Here is a 15,340-nt window from a genome sequence, read left to right on the forward strand (position 1 = left end):
ACTGTGCCGCACACAATACGCTCTGAACATATTGAATTGTACCTATCAGTACTGCACACGTCAACATTGAATATGAGATCCATGAAATATGCATTATTCTGGTAGAATAGTGAGGGCATTCGTTTCATAAACCCTAATAAGAGTAAACATTCTGGTTGAAACAGATCTACAGTTTGAGAGTGTAAAACATCTACAACAAAATGCAAACAGTCGTTGTTAGAAATGGAATTCCTGGTTGGCTGAGGTTTGCACCCAGGCCAGGCAGGTACCACCACTCTAGTCAGGGTGAGCTAAGTACACACAAAAACATAACCCGTGCACAGCCTCTGGTACCTTGGCACAGAACAGTCAGGCTTATTTAAAGAGGCAATGTGTAATGTATTTGTGCAAACCACCCGCACAGTAACACAATAAATACACCACGAAAAGATTCCACAGAGGTTTATAAACATAGATTATTGCATTATAAACAAAACAAGACCGGAACAACAAAAATACAACGAATAAAAGTTGAGATATTGAATTTTAAAGGAACAAATGCAGTAGAGCGCTTAGAAGCAATTGGAGTTAAAAAGGTTACTTTAGGTCGCGCTGGGAAAAGTCAAAGTTTGGGCCGACCATTCTACACCTCACTGAAGCCAGTTGGATCTCTTTGTCCATGCTGTCTGGTGCCACTGAACTGTCCCATGGGGAACCCTTATCCTCAATCTGCGGACCCAGCTGTGCAGCACCTAACTTTAATCTGCACAAAGACTCATCCCAGTAGGCAGATAGTGCCACCATGGCCAACAAAGTGATGTGGCCCATTCCACATCTTGAGTCTGACTTCTGTCCCCAACACAATGAAAACTCTGTCCATAAAGGACAGCAACCAACAGAGGACATTGACAGTTGTCATTGTCAAGAGCCAGTCCCCAGGCCATCCTGGGGTCTCTGTCCTCTGTGGTTTCTTAGAGTGGGGGGTAGGAGCCCCAGGTGTCTTGCACCCTTTGTCCACCCCCCCTCCAACCAGTTCATGAGTCATATCCTGCAACTGGTCCTCTAACCTAGGGTCTGTACCCTTCGGCTGGACAGGAGTCAGGGTTGAGTCCTTCCTCCCCTGCCCCTACCTCTGGGCTACTATACTTTCAGTTTGGGAGGGGTACCCTCAGAAAAATGAACTGTCAGGGCGCATGTGGTGGCCTCCCCTCCCAGTTCTCCTGACACTTGGGGCAGCTCATTCCCATGAATACAGCCAATGGGCATCTGGGGACTAATTATGATCCTTCTCTGGGTCACCTCCCCACCCAATTCTAGGGACGCCAGCATCATAGGGTGCAAAAAGTCCTGCCCATGGGCTGTAGTCACTCTGCCCTCCTTGCCAGTGTACTGCTCTGGGGAGACTAACTCTTCCACAGCCATGGGCCTGGTAGGCCTAGTATCCATCAGGAAAATGGTTGGGACCCCATTCACTCCCACCTGGTGGAAGTGAAGACTGCCACCCTCAGCGATCACAAACTCACCCTCTGAGTCAATCTCCCAGCTGAGGGAGATCATGGCATGTTCTATGACCTGCCCCTAGGCAGTACTTTCTCCTATGTCCACATTGGCCACAGCTGTAGAGTTCCCACCAGTGGGTGGTGTCTTTTCTGCTTGTGTCCTACTTGAGAACAATCAAAGCAACGAGTTTGGAAATGGGGCGTCCTGGGCCACCGACCACCATAATATCTCTCCCTCTTGTCAGAAGGGACATGGAAACCATTTCCTTCCCTCCTACCCTGAGACTTGTCTGGGTCTCTCTGGACCTCCCTCTCACTCTGGTGGGAGAACCTCAACCACCCGTTTTGGGGTCACCCCCAGATACCTTTCTGGACACTCTGGTGCTGACCCGGATGTCTGCCCCCTCAGCAAGCTGCCTGGAGTCAGAAAGCTTGCTATCAACCAGGTGTTGGAACAGCTCTGCAAAACAAGTATCAAGAATGTGATCTTTTACAAAACATTGTACATCCCTTCATAATCATTAACTTTTCTGCCTCTTACCAAGCCCTTCAGGGCCTAACCATCATAGTCCAAGAAATCCACCCATGTTTGTGAAGAGAGTTTGTCACTGGCCCTGAACTGTTGCCTGTTCTTCTCAAGGGTCAGTTCAAACCTGCTGACTAAAATGGCCTTTGTGGCAGTGTAGTTGGTCTGTTTTCCCGCGTCTAATGTATGGAGTGTGTCCCTCCCTACTGTGGGCATGTACCACCATAAACTACCCCCAGAACTCCTCTGGGACCCTGTGCACTTTCAAAGCAACTTTATAGGATGCCAACCAATTATGTACGTCATCCCCCACTCGATAACTGGGCACCATGTCTTTTGAGATATGAAATTTGAACTCATGTGAAGACACTGCAAGTATGCTGCCACCAATATTGTTGTTGCTTGACCCTACTAGGAGTGCTCTAATATCCAGTTCTCTAAGGCTAAGCTCATGGGCCATGTTTCTTCCCTCTATGATTAGCCTCTTCTCTTCTAGGGCTTGCTACTTCTTAAGCTTAGCAAGGGCAACTTCCTGCTCCTCAGCCTTCTCCATCTTGGCAACCTCTAGCTTTGTTTTCTTCCCACCCTCCGGTCCTCCAACTCCTCTGGAGATAGATTATTTGAGGTCACGCTGCTCCCTAGTCTAGAGCGGACTTCCAGTACTGGGAGAAAATTGTTACCCCCCTCAGTAGGCTGCATGACAACACAATCTGTCAGGTACCTGCTCTGATCCTTCCTCAGACTCAGATCCCTCCTCCTTGTCCACTACTCCTTCTGAGTAGGCTACTTCCCTTGCTTTTAGAGCTATCCGAAGCTCTGCCTTTTTGGCACTTCCCATATGGAACACCCTCCTCTCCTGGCTGGGTCTCAGGGTATGCCTCCAGGTTGGCCAGACCGAATTCCAAATTGGCAGGTATAACCACAGACATTGCAGAAAAAATGGGACTTGGGCAAAAGGACTTTGGAAAAATCAAAAGATGTCAGAACAGGGAGAATTGAAAAAGGCTCAAGTTGTTCTAAGTATGAGTTACTATATGGTATTGCACAAACACAAGATCTACCATCACCGCTGATCACCAATGTTAGAAATGAGATTCCCTATTGACTAAGGTATTCACCCAGGCCATGCAGGAACCACCACTCTAGTCAGGTTAAGCTAAGTACACACTAAAAGATAACCTATGCTCACCCTCTGGTAGCTTGGCACCGAGCAATCAGGCTTATGTAAAGAGGCAATGGGGAGTGAATGTGGCCAGATGGCTAGGGCGGTCGACCTCGGAGCTGGGGAACTGGGTTCGAGTATTGGCAGGGACGTTCAACTTTCTGTGATTCTGGGCAAATCACTTAACCCCTTCCATGCCTATGACAGAACGGTTCCGTCATGAGCGACGGTTGAGCTGTGCTCATGACAGAACCATTCCGTCATCGTTCCATTGGCTCAATGGAACGTTCAGCACAGCGCAGGAATCTGCGCGCGCTGAAGCGGTTAATCTCCCCGTGCCTAACAAAAATGAATGTGTGTCTGTATGTAACGTAACTGGTGCTCATGTTAAGCGCTCTGATACCTCCCGGTCTAGTTAGCGCTATATAAAACTCTCAACAAAAAAAAAGTATTTATGCAGCACATACACAGTTACACAATGAATACACCAAAAAAAGACTCCACATAGGTTTGTAAAAATAGATTCTTATTTTGTAAACAAAACAAGAACAACATGACAAAAATCCAATGCACAGAAGTTAAAATATTGAATTGAAAGGATTAAATGCAGTAAATCGCTTAGAAGGAAGTAGCGCAAAAAAGGATAATTTCGGTCATGTTGGACTGGGACAAAGTCAAAGTTCAGGCTGACGCAATGAAATGCCAGCTGGCTATGGGACCCATGCAGGCCCCTGTGAAGAAAGTACCTTTCCTGGTTGGAAACAATGAGATGGCCGATGTCGAATCCCGCAGGTGCAGGATGAGTTATCCCTCGCCATGCAGTGAAGGTGATGCATCAGTTCCGAATATAGGTGCCCGAGTTGAAATGCGTTAAGAGATGCACCTGATTTTGTCACGCAGTCGAGTGGATGTGTTGATCTCACCAAGCTGCAGTGTCGGTCATATGCTGTCTGATGCATCGATCTTTGGAGGTAAATCGCTGGTTCCAAGGTGATGCACCGATTCTACTCCCGCAACCATGTTGATGGCTGGATCTGCTGAACACAGACAGGAGAAGCAACGAAATATGTGTTGCCAGTATCTGGGCTACTTCCAGTTAGCCAGGCACATGAGCAGAGGTAGAGACTTTGACAACCTTGAGTCTCAAGCGACAGGAGGCACACCAACAAGCCCTTGGAGATCATTTGGAGTGAAGGCAGAGTTCAGCTCTCTTTCAGCAAAGTCAGAGAGTAGCAGGCATCAGGGCAACTTACAGAAAAGGCAAGCAGTCCAGTTGAGTCCTTTAAGCAGCACAGCATTCTTCTGGCAGAGCTTCAGTTACAAGTCCAGTTTGTATGGGACAGGACACTGCCTATTCAATTGATGTGTTAGCTCCTCCCTGCCTTCCCAGGCTAGGCCATCAGAGAGCAGATGTATGTCGAGGGGTACTCAGACACACCTATCCTTCTAGTGTTGTGGCTGTCTAGAGGAAATGCACAATGTGTATCTGTCACCCACCCAAGACGGGTATTGGAGACAGGCTGCAAGGCACAGAGAGCAGTAAGAGCAGAGAAATGTACACTTTCTGAAATTGCCATTTTCAAAAAAGTAATGTTAAATTCAACTTTACCATTAAAGAGGATTTATCATTAACGCTGCTGCCGTCGGCCGTTGGACATCGCGCGAGCTACCTCCCCGGTGCTGCGCACGTCCAACGGCCGATGCGGCCGCACCCGTTTCTCTGAATGTTCAGCACTGGCGCTGAACGTTCGAAGCAGCAAACGGGTTAACATTCCTAAGATATAAGACAAGATACAGCTGCTCTTTTCCAATCAGGAATTACAGCTTAAAAGTGTATTAAGGAATTCCTAATGCTAACGTACAACAGGAGTTAGCCTCATGGTAGTGAAAAACAACATTAGGTGTTTGTCACTACCAGGACATACAAAACTTAAAAGTAAATGTCCTACCTTTACTTACAGAGCACCCTGTCCTTAGGGCTACGTAGTGCCTACCTTAGGGGTGAGTTATGGGTTAAAAAAAATTGTTTAAGACTTGGCAACTCGTTTTAAATGCCAAGTCGAAGTGGCAGTAAACTGCTCACACAAGCCCTGCAATGGCAGGCCTGGGACAGGTTTGAAAGACTACTTGTGTGGGTGGCACAATCAGTGCTGCAAGCTCACTAGTAGCATTAAGGTTTCAAGCCCTGGATATATGGTACACCACTTTGCAAGGGACTTACAAGTAAACTAAATAGGTCAATTGTGTATACACCAATGTTACCATGTTTAGTGGAGAAGCACATGCACTTTAGCACAGGTCAGCAGTGGTAAAGTGCTCAGAGTCCTTAGGCCAATACAAAGGTCAGAAAAATAGGAGGAGGAAGGCAAAACGTTTGGGTTGACCCTTCCGAGATGTCCATTTCACAACAATCATGTACTTGGAAGAGCTCCTGCTCAACTTTAATATAATTAGGAATTCCCATTCCCAGGAATGATTTCTGACCTCCCCCTAAAGTTTTTGCATGTCAAGAAGAGCCTGCAAATTACGGTCCTTGGGCTAGCCTTGAAGCTCCAGGTCCGTCAAAGGATGATAGGAACTCATCCAAATCAGACTTAACAACATCACTGAACAACGTACGAAGCCCAAGAGAAAGCATTCATAGCAGACATGCTTCCCACTGCTTAAAAAAGTAGCTCAGAAGTGACGTGCTGGTGTTATGCCAAAGAATTAAATAAATAAATCGATATTGAACTTGTATATTTCTTATAGGACAGAGTGAGGTTAGGAGGTTTTAAATTGAAAGGTGGTATCCTTCTTTCCCTCAAGCAGACCTGCACTGTAGCATCTACTCATCATCTGAGCACACCTTTGGGGACATGGGCCGGTAATGTTAGGGGGCTTGCACTAAAGATCATCATTTTTAGATTTCATACTATTCTAAATGTGGGAAAAATTTCCCATTTCTAACTATCAACGGTAAACTTTGCAAACCTAGACCTTGGAGCAAAATGGAATTTATGTAAAAACAAATTCTCTCGCCATGGGTTAGTGTCTGGAAACCCTCACGAGTGATTAGCCACGCTCTACAACTTCACATAACATAACATAACATGGGGGAGTTTTTCCTTTCAGTAGTTAGACAAAAAGATGTTTATGCATTCATAGCATAAAAAGTCTGCTTGTTTGTTAAACGGTTTCAAAAGTGAATTAATCAAATAAACTAAACTTGGAATTTAAAGAAACACAGTTGGCCTTGGTTCCTATCTTTTTACATTTGAAATCATTTGAAAAAGTGATGATAAAGTTACAAAAGTATCATATCAGGTTATCAAACACTCCAACTGTTTTTAAGTTCTTACATTTTAATAAGAACTTTTGTAAAATAGTTGGACAAGGCTTCTGACTTAAAAAAAATTCCATTCATAATAAACAAACGGTTCTGAGCCACAGAAACATAACACTTCTAAAAAGTTTGAATGAGAGATGCTTATCAAGACAGTTGGGGAACAATACATGTTCCTTATTGGCAATATGGAACCATGAGACATATTAGACTTAGTACCTCAACAGCTGCCTCAACTTCTACGTTCCCAAACGCCAGCTTCGATCGACCAACCACGCCCTCGCCGCCGTCCCCCGCATCCGAAGAGCCACCACAGGAGGAAGGTCCTTCTCCCACCTGGCCGCCAAGACTTGGAACTCCCTTCCGACCCACCTCCGCCTGACCCAGGACCCCTCGCCTTCAGGAAGCAGCTCAAGACCTGGCTGTTCGAGCAGTAGCGGACCCCCTCCCCCCAGCGCCTTGAGACCCTCCGGGTGAGTAGCGCGCTATATAAATGCTTTGATTGATTGATTGATTGATTAGCAAGAACCTCGTTAAAATTATCGCCGTTTTAGCGGCACTAAACTGCCGCTAATACGGCGATAATGGGCTTGCTGATATGCGTTATAGAATTCCAGTAGAAGCCCAGGTTAGATGTCCTGCACATCTAACCTGGGCTTCTATTGGAATTCTATAATGCATATTAGCAAGCCCATTATCGCCGTTTTAGCGGCAGTTTCCTGCCGCTAAAACGACGATAATTTTAACGAGGTTTTTGCTAATATGCCCCAGTAATTTCCTTGGCCCTATTCTGTCAGACTACTATGATAAAAATCATATGGATGTAAAATACTAAACTGTAGAAAATAGATTGTATTCTAACAATGCCACCTGCTAATGTCAAACTCGTGTTCACTCCTTTCTCACCTCTGCCTGGTACTCACCACTCACCAACATCCAATGATGTAACACAAAATGACGGGGTTCCTCTGTAGAAAGTGGTGAGGCCCCCGAGCCTCCCGTATCTCACAGATATGCACCGGCATTAGGCCGAATGGGGCACCCCTTGAAAACTTGGTGGCCCACTGGAGGTTGTGGCCTCCACCTGAGCTGCAGGGCCGCACGGGCCCTGACAGCAACATTTAGCCTTACAAAAAAACAAAACATGCACGTGAAAACAGTGAAAGTACCTCGTGAGCCCACTCTTCCTCCAAGGGTCCGGCGCGCACCTCAGAAGACTCCCAGCATAGCAGGGGTGTGTGTTCAGTCTGTTAACTTTCCTTCCCCTTGTAGGTTTTAAACCCTTTCGGATTTGCTGATCCATCAATTGTCATTAAGGAGGAACATGTCTGTGCAACATAATTAGTTCCGAGGTTTCCTTTATGGCACAGAAACGTGCACATACCGCTTCATTATTTGTAATTGTACACTCTAACCGGTGTTTAGAGGATACACTTTCCTCCAAGTGAGGAAATGCAGCACGCTAACACAATCACGCCAGACAGCTACGTCACTGGCTCGTGATGGACCTGGCCTCAGTTCCACAGAGCAGCCCCCCTTCCCGTGGCGCGTACTTGTGGGGAGGCAACGCACAATAGACGGCGTAATAGAGACCCAGATTCTGAACGACCACCTGGCTCTCTGGTGTGCCATGCTGGGCACATTCCTCACCGCCATGTGTCCTCACCACACCTGTGACTAAGAGCTGCACCAGGACTCAGATGGACTTGCCCACTGTGGGGTGGAGGGCACGATTAGACCCTCCAAAGGATCGTGTGAAAAACCCTTCTGGGTCCCAGGACTTAAATTGGAAAATGTATACATACATACACACATACATACATAGATTAGTAAATAAATAAATACATAAATAAATAAATAAAACAATAACAAATAGACCGGCTCAAAGTTTGTCTATGGAGCCCGGCACCCCCTTGTCGAATGCAAATGCTGCTAAATACAGACAGAAGGTGGCAAATGCCAGGGGTGACTGGTTTAGAAGACAACTCAAGCCTCTTTCTCCCACCACCATACACTTCCTAGCTCTTGAATTCACTGGTGTATGTTCTTTTTTATCCCTGCTTTCTCCCTTGGCCCTGTTTTCCAATATTTCCCCTACTCTTTATTTGCTCCTTTTCTGCTTTTCTCTCTCTTGCTATGGGGCAAAATAAAATAAGGAAAAATAAGCGCTTGCTCACAAAAATGTGCACTGGTGCCCACCACTTTCAACCATGGACACAAGTTAAGCACTAGAGGGCATATTTACAAGGGCTTAATGCCACAGGAACATCACATAATGACGCTCCTGTGGCGATAAACCCTTCACCTTATTTACAAGGCTGCATTAATGTCCCCTTGTGAATAAGGCCCACTTTCACGCAGCACTTAACGTGAACTTGGCGGGTAATGGGTGTTGTGGCGGGCATTCCATCACAACACCCATTGCTTTTTGGTGCTTCTCCATGTTTACAAGGCTGGCGTAAATATGGTTCAGCCCCAAAAATGAGACCAGGGAAAACTTGGTATTAAGCTAGTGAAACGAGGAGAAATGATAAATTTTTCCTAGTTTTTTGCTGTTTCTGTGTGGGCTCTCTTTGGCCGGTTTGCCAGCATGTCTACCGTTTTTTAATCCACAATCAAAGGAACAGATGAGCGGATGACCCCGCCAGGCTGTCCCTGAAACTTGGGAGAACCTTATCCGGTCTACAGTGGGCATTGGCCCCAAAGCTTCATCATCCGGACCCACATCCTGTCAATAAGCACCCCTCTGCAATTTTCAGTGGATGTCTTCAGACACACTTTTCCCATCCCCAGTGGTCCTGCTATCAAACGTGACATCTGCAATATTACAAACTTAGGGTGTAGTCTTTGGACCATAATCTGCCAACATTCTGCACAACGTGTACTCGCAAGGTTTCAATTTCCATGGCTTCCTGATGAAGGCTGTATAGCCAAATCACACGTAGGACACAATTCTTAAGCCATGCTACTGATATTTTCTTCTAGCCATTCTACATAGATATGTGCTCTGACCACACTTAGTTGTATTGTATAAAATTCCACAGATCCATTGACTCCACATTTAGGGGCCGATTATGATTGCGGTTTTTCCGCATCCCCCGGGCCGGCGGAAGCCACCGCCGGCCCGGAGGATGCAGAAAAACCACTGCGGAGCCTCCAAAGACCCACCGCCATATTAGGATGGCTGGTGGGTCTAGAATTCCGTCCGCAGCTTTTCCGCCGCGGTTGCCTTCCGACCACGGCGGAAAAGCTCTAACATGGCTGGTGGTGTCTATCAGACACCGCCTGCCATATTAGGATGGTGGTAAAGATATGCTTTTCCGCGGCGTCTTTTCCGCTGTGGAAAAGCATACGGACTTGCACTTTGGGGGGCCCGTTGCGGGCCCCCTGGGTGAAAGGGGGGTGGGGGTGCACATGGGGGTACCTATGGTACCCCCCTGCATTTGCGTGCACACAGCAGCAGGCACTGCGCGGTGCCTGCCGCTTTGTGCATGCAAATGCGATTCATGCATTTTTAACCTTGCGGCGGGTGCATCTTGAAGCTGCACCCGCTGCAATGTTAAAGATAGAGGATGTGACCGCCACCCTGGTGGTCACATCCTAATCTGCTCGGAGGGAACGCCGCAGCCCCTGCTGACGTTCCCTCCTCCTCCTAATCGCCCCCTAGGTCTGTAAACTACAAGGACCCAATGAAAACAATGTTTGAGATTCTTTAATCAGTGAGGATTTTTAATCAATTTATGTATTGAATTATAGAGACTATATGGAAATACCTGCAAAATAACAATGCCTAAAAAAACGAAAACATTTTTGTCTCTGTAGGTTAATCCATGTAATACAAGCATTACAAACTAGTCTAAAAAAACAGGATGAGTGTCGGAGTGAGTATGAAGGAGCCTTTAGGCTAGAGAAATTAGGTCATAGATGTTAATACAACGTGGTTTTAAAGTAATCTTTCACAGATAATTCTGTATAATGTATTTATTGATTATATATCGATGATGTAATTGTACTAATAAATGATTTGCCTATGAATTTCTATCTGGGGTTTGCATATTTCTTCTTTTTTCATAGGACCGCATTTCTAACAGTTACCTAAGTGTTCATTTTTACAATTGTTCTATGTGTGCTATATTCTGCAGCACATATAGAATTTACAAATCACCATTAGTGATTGTTTATGCGCAGAAAGGGTCACCTTCCTGCACATAAACACTCACTTCCTGCAATGCAGGAAACCTTGCATTATGGTGCAAGGGTGCCTGCGTTGGTGCAAGGCAGCTAAACTAAGCACCAGCACTGTGGGAAATGCAGGAGTGCGCCATATTATTGTAAATACTGCGCATCCCTGCATTTTCAGAATGTCAGGACGCAGCTTTTCCAATTGTGGCATAACAAGGCGCACTGCCATTCTGTTGTGAATATGCCACTAGGTCCCTGTTGGGGGGAGGGGGCGGTAACCTTAGCCTATTGAGTTTCAAATTACTTGAATGTCCTGACCTCCTCCATTCAGAATATTGATATGGCCGGGATGCCCGCCACCCCCTCCCAACACATATCCCCAAGGATGGGAAGTCGGACAATAGTTGAACTTTTGGAAGGCGGGAGGGAGTCACCCTCCCGGCCGTATTTATTAAAATATGAAACAAAATTTAAAACATTAAATAAAAGTTTCATCATTATGCATTATGTACAATTTGTCATTTATTACATTTCGATGCAGTCATGTACTTTTGGCTAACATCCTGAAAATGCATACACTCTAACTCAAATTGTACATCCTAGCATTAAGGGCCAACGGCAAGGTCTTAACCGGTGTCAGATCCCTACTACCAGACTCCCGCCCTCACTGTGTGAGCGGCGCATGCGCAGAGGGCTCTACCCTCATTGCCAACTGTGACTTCCCTTGTCGTGGTGGGGGCCCCCTTACTACCCGACGCCATCTTAAGGGTCGTCCGAGTTCCCGTATGAGGTCTCTGTAGGAAGGACAGCGTGGACTCTCCCCCCATCCCCACACTCTCTATCCGCCGTCGCGGATATCCGGCCCCCGGGAAGTTAGTAGGAGGGGCATCTAACTGCCTCCCCCCTGGGAGGGGCCCATGGCCATCTCCCCATAGGCGCCCCATCCTTAGTGGGTGCCGCCTCCCCGTGGAAGGGGCCAATGGCCGTCTTCCCCCGGGCGCTCCCATCCATTGTGGGTGGTGCCCCACTCTAGGGACCTTGATATTACTGCTCACCGATCATGACCTTACCGCCCGACAAATAAATACGACAGTTGTTTACCTACTAAGGAAAGAAAATCCCACATCATCTTACTGTGTTATCAACTGCTCTTTCCTGCAAGAAGACATTTCTGCAATGCAAAAATTAAATCTTTATTCTCAACGTTCCCTCATTCTCTCACCAAGGAAAAAAGGCCTATACTTCCATCACCCATAAAAACTTTATTTCCTCCAAACACTTGCTATCAGGGGCTGGTGGGTGGGTCAAAATTGCTGCTTGTTCCGTCGAGGGCTCACGAGCAACGAGTGGGTGCAGCCTTCCGATCCGAGGAACAAGAGGACGATTTCCTGGGTTCCCGCTCCTTTATCCTTCTGCGGGAGGGCGTGTACCCGTCCCCGATACGCCTACGGGGCGTGGTCTTCCGTTGAGGTGTCTAGGACAACCTCTCTCGGGCGGGGGAAGGCGCGCCCCGGCTACGCCACTTCGGGCATACCAGCCGGGCTACGCCCACCCCGCCCAAAATGGTTTCCCGGGAGGTTCGGGGCACCCATCCATACGTTCGGGGGGGACCGAGCGGTCGCCCCTTTTCCATATGGCCGGGATGCCCGCCACCCCCTCCCAACACATATCCCCAAGGATGGGAAGTCGGACAATAGTTGAACTTTTGGAAAGCGGGAGGGAGTCACCCTCCCGGCCGTATTTATTAAAATATGAAACAAAATTTAAAACATTAAATAAAAGTTTCATCATTATGCATTATGTACAATTTGTCATTTATTACATTTCGATGCAGTCATGTACTTTTGGCTAACATCCTGAAAATGCATACACTCTAACTCAAATTGTACATCCTAGCATTAAGGGCCAACGGCAAGGTCTTAACCGGTGTCAGATCCCTACTACCAGACTCCCGCCCTCACTGTGTGAGCGGCGCATGCGCAGAGGGCTCTACCCTCATTGCCAACTGTGACTTCCCTTGTTGTGGTGGGGGCCCCCTTACTACCCGACGCCATCTTAAGGGTCGTCCGAGTTCCCGTATGAGGTCTCTGTAGGAAGGACAGCGTGGACTCTCCCCCCATCCCCACACTCTCTATCCGCCGTCGCGGATATCCGGCCCCCGGGAAGTTAGTAGGAGGGGCATCTAACCGCCTCCCCCCCTGGGAGGGGCCCATGGCCATCTCCCCATAGGCGCCCCATCCTTAGTGGGTGCCGCCTCCCCGTGGAAGGGGCCAATGGCCGTCTTCCCCCGGGCGCTCCCATCCATTGTGGGTGGCGCCCCACTCTAGGGACCTTGAAATTACTGCTCACCGATCATGACCTTACCGCCACAGACCGGATAGTTGACCGACTATCCGGTCCCCCCAACTCCTCCTAAAGGTCATGCTTCCTCAAACCCCTTAGCCATGCAATGAAGTCTCCTATGAGTAAGTCATTCCCCTCCCTGGACAGGTGAACCCCATCGTTCCGATACATATGATCACCACGAATACACCCATGAGGAATGTTATGCAACTGTGCAGAACGGAACAATCTACCAATTTTATTATTGACCCGTTTAACTGAATGGTTCAGTGCTGACACCGAAAGGCCGCCCTGCCACCTCCTTCTAGGAATCATGTGGGACCAGGCAATCGTGCACCCCGGGACTCTTTTAGCCAACCAGCTAACAGCCGACAAAACTCGTTCAAGTAACACTCGTCTACCCAGTGTCACCAAGTCGTTGCCTCCCAGGTGTACTATGACTACAGATGGCGGTGACCTATGCCGCCCTAGAAGTCCCTCGAAAAATGGCTCAAAGTTGTCAAAATTGAGCCCACCCTTCCCATGGAAGGCCACTCTGAACCCGTATTCCCCAGGTGCGTGAATCGCGTCACCTTCCTTGAATACGTCACCGGCGCGCCTCACGTATGAGTGGCCCACGACCCATACCATCCTCTCTCCAGTCGGTGGCCTCTGACCGCTGGTCTCCTGATGCTGGGTCGACCTCCAATTCCGCCCCGCGTGGCAGGCTCGCGAAACTGTAAAGTAAACAAAAGACAGAAAACATGAGTGCATGTCAATTGATCACTCACAACATGTGCAATCGCACATACCTCTTGAAGCAATTCGAGGACCAACGGCCCAATTGTTTCACCTCCTCAGCACTCTGACCACTGGCTGTAGCCTCTGTAGCAGCCCCTATTCTAAAGGAGTGGGTCCCAAAATCGCACGGGTCCATGCCCGCGTCAGCGATTGCCAGTGCTAGCACCCTCTGAAACTGAAATCTCGTCAGTGGGGTGCCATCCTCATGTCGGAGCAAACTCCCCCCCATGCGGCCACTCTTAGCGCCAAATAGTCTTCCACGCACTTCAACGGGCAGATGGGGGACCCACGTTTGCGCTGTACGACAACACTATTTCCCATAGCCCCCTGGTCAGTCTTGGACATGGCTATCACGATTACCAACGAATCACCCCTTATTTGGATGTGATCCCTGCACAAGCCTCCCTCCATATCTTTCTTGTTCCTTGCGACCAGTTCGCTCACCCTCATAGCCCCATGGAACGCCAATGTGAACGCTGCCCGGAACAGAACTGCTTCAAAATGGGAGGAACACGTCTCATCCAGCTTTGCTAAAAGCAGAGACAGTCTGTCTAAGCCAATCGGGTGCCTCGTATCTTGCTTGCAACCATCAAGGCGCTTCCAGCCGCGAAGGGCTTTCTTCACCAAAAAGGAACCTGTAGGGTCCCTTATTCCGTGTACCTGGGCCATGAAGGAAATGGCCGCCCTATGCCTACTGGCCGTTGCCACAGATCGGCCCTCTCTGTGCAGTGCAATCAGGTACCCCAGGAAGGATTCCTCCTGACCCCAGTTCCGACTCTCTGTGGGACCCAAATATGTGCAATAGGAACGAAACGCTCCTTCGTATGCTTTCCTTGTCCTGGGGGCTAGACTCGCTGCCATGAGGTCTTGTAATCCGGGGCACCGATTAGCCACATTGCTTCGGGGAATGGTGCTGCCTCTAGGTCCGCAGTGGGCAGATAACCCCTGAATGCCTGTATATGTGAACGAGAGAGTGCATCAGCCGCATGATTCAGTACACCTGGCACATGTTTCGCCCTGAACTGTACATTCCATCTCATGCAAAGCAGCACAATTTCTTTCAACAATCTTAGGATCAATTTGCAGCGTGCTGCCTGTTGGTTAATACACTCGACAACAGTCATATTATCAGACCAAAACACCACCGAGCGGTCCCTGAAGTCGTCAGTCCATGTCATCAAAGCAACCCAGATGGGGAATAACTCCAGGAACCCAATGTTACCTGTGAGACCGTTGGAGTGCCACCATGCTGGCCATGTTTGTGCCGACCATCGATTACCCAAGATGGCGCCAAAACCCACGCTCCCAGCCGAGTCGGTCCATAGACCTAGTTCCTCCGAAGACTCTGGCGGGGAGTTCCACACGACTCGACCGTTGAAGTCCGCCAGAAATGCCAACCAAATACGCATATCCTGGCGAACCTCCCCCGACAGTCTCGTACGGTGATGACCCTCTTTGAGACCTACCATTGCTTGCGCGATAGAGCGCGAAAAGGGGCGGGCCATAGGCATCACCCTTAAGGCAAAATTAAGCTGACCCACCGT

General features: G+C 48.2%; 1 protein-coding gene across 1 annotated transcript in view; it reads right to left on the reverse strand.

Moving 5' to 3' along the window:
* The window catches only part of AMBN (ameloblastin), a 64,968-nt gene extending 57,243 nt beyond the window's left edge, over positions 1–7,725 (reverse strand). The window contains exon 1 of the mRNA XM_078677467.1: positions 7,661–7,725. The gene's annotated coding sequence lies outside the window, so the exon portion shown is untranslated. The remainder of the gene's footprint in view (positions 1–7,660) is intronic.
* Between the last annotated feature and the right edge of the window lie 7,615 nt (positions 7,726–15,340).

Source organism: Lissotriton helveticus, chromosome 2_1 (genome assembly GCF_964261635.1).
Source record: "Lissotriton helveticus chromosome 2_1, aLisHel1.1, whole genome shotgun sequence".
NCBI classification, from domain to species: domain Eukaryota; kingdom Metazoa; phylum Chordata; class Amphibia; order Caudata; family Salamandridae; genus Lissotriton; species Lissotriton helveticus.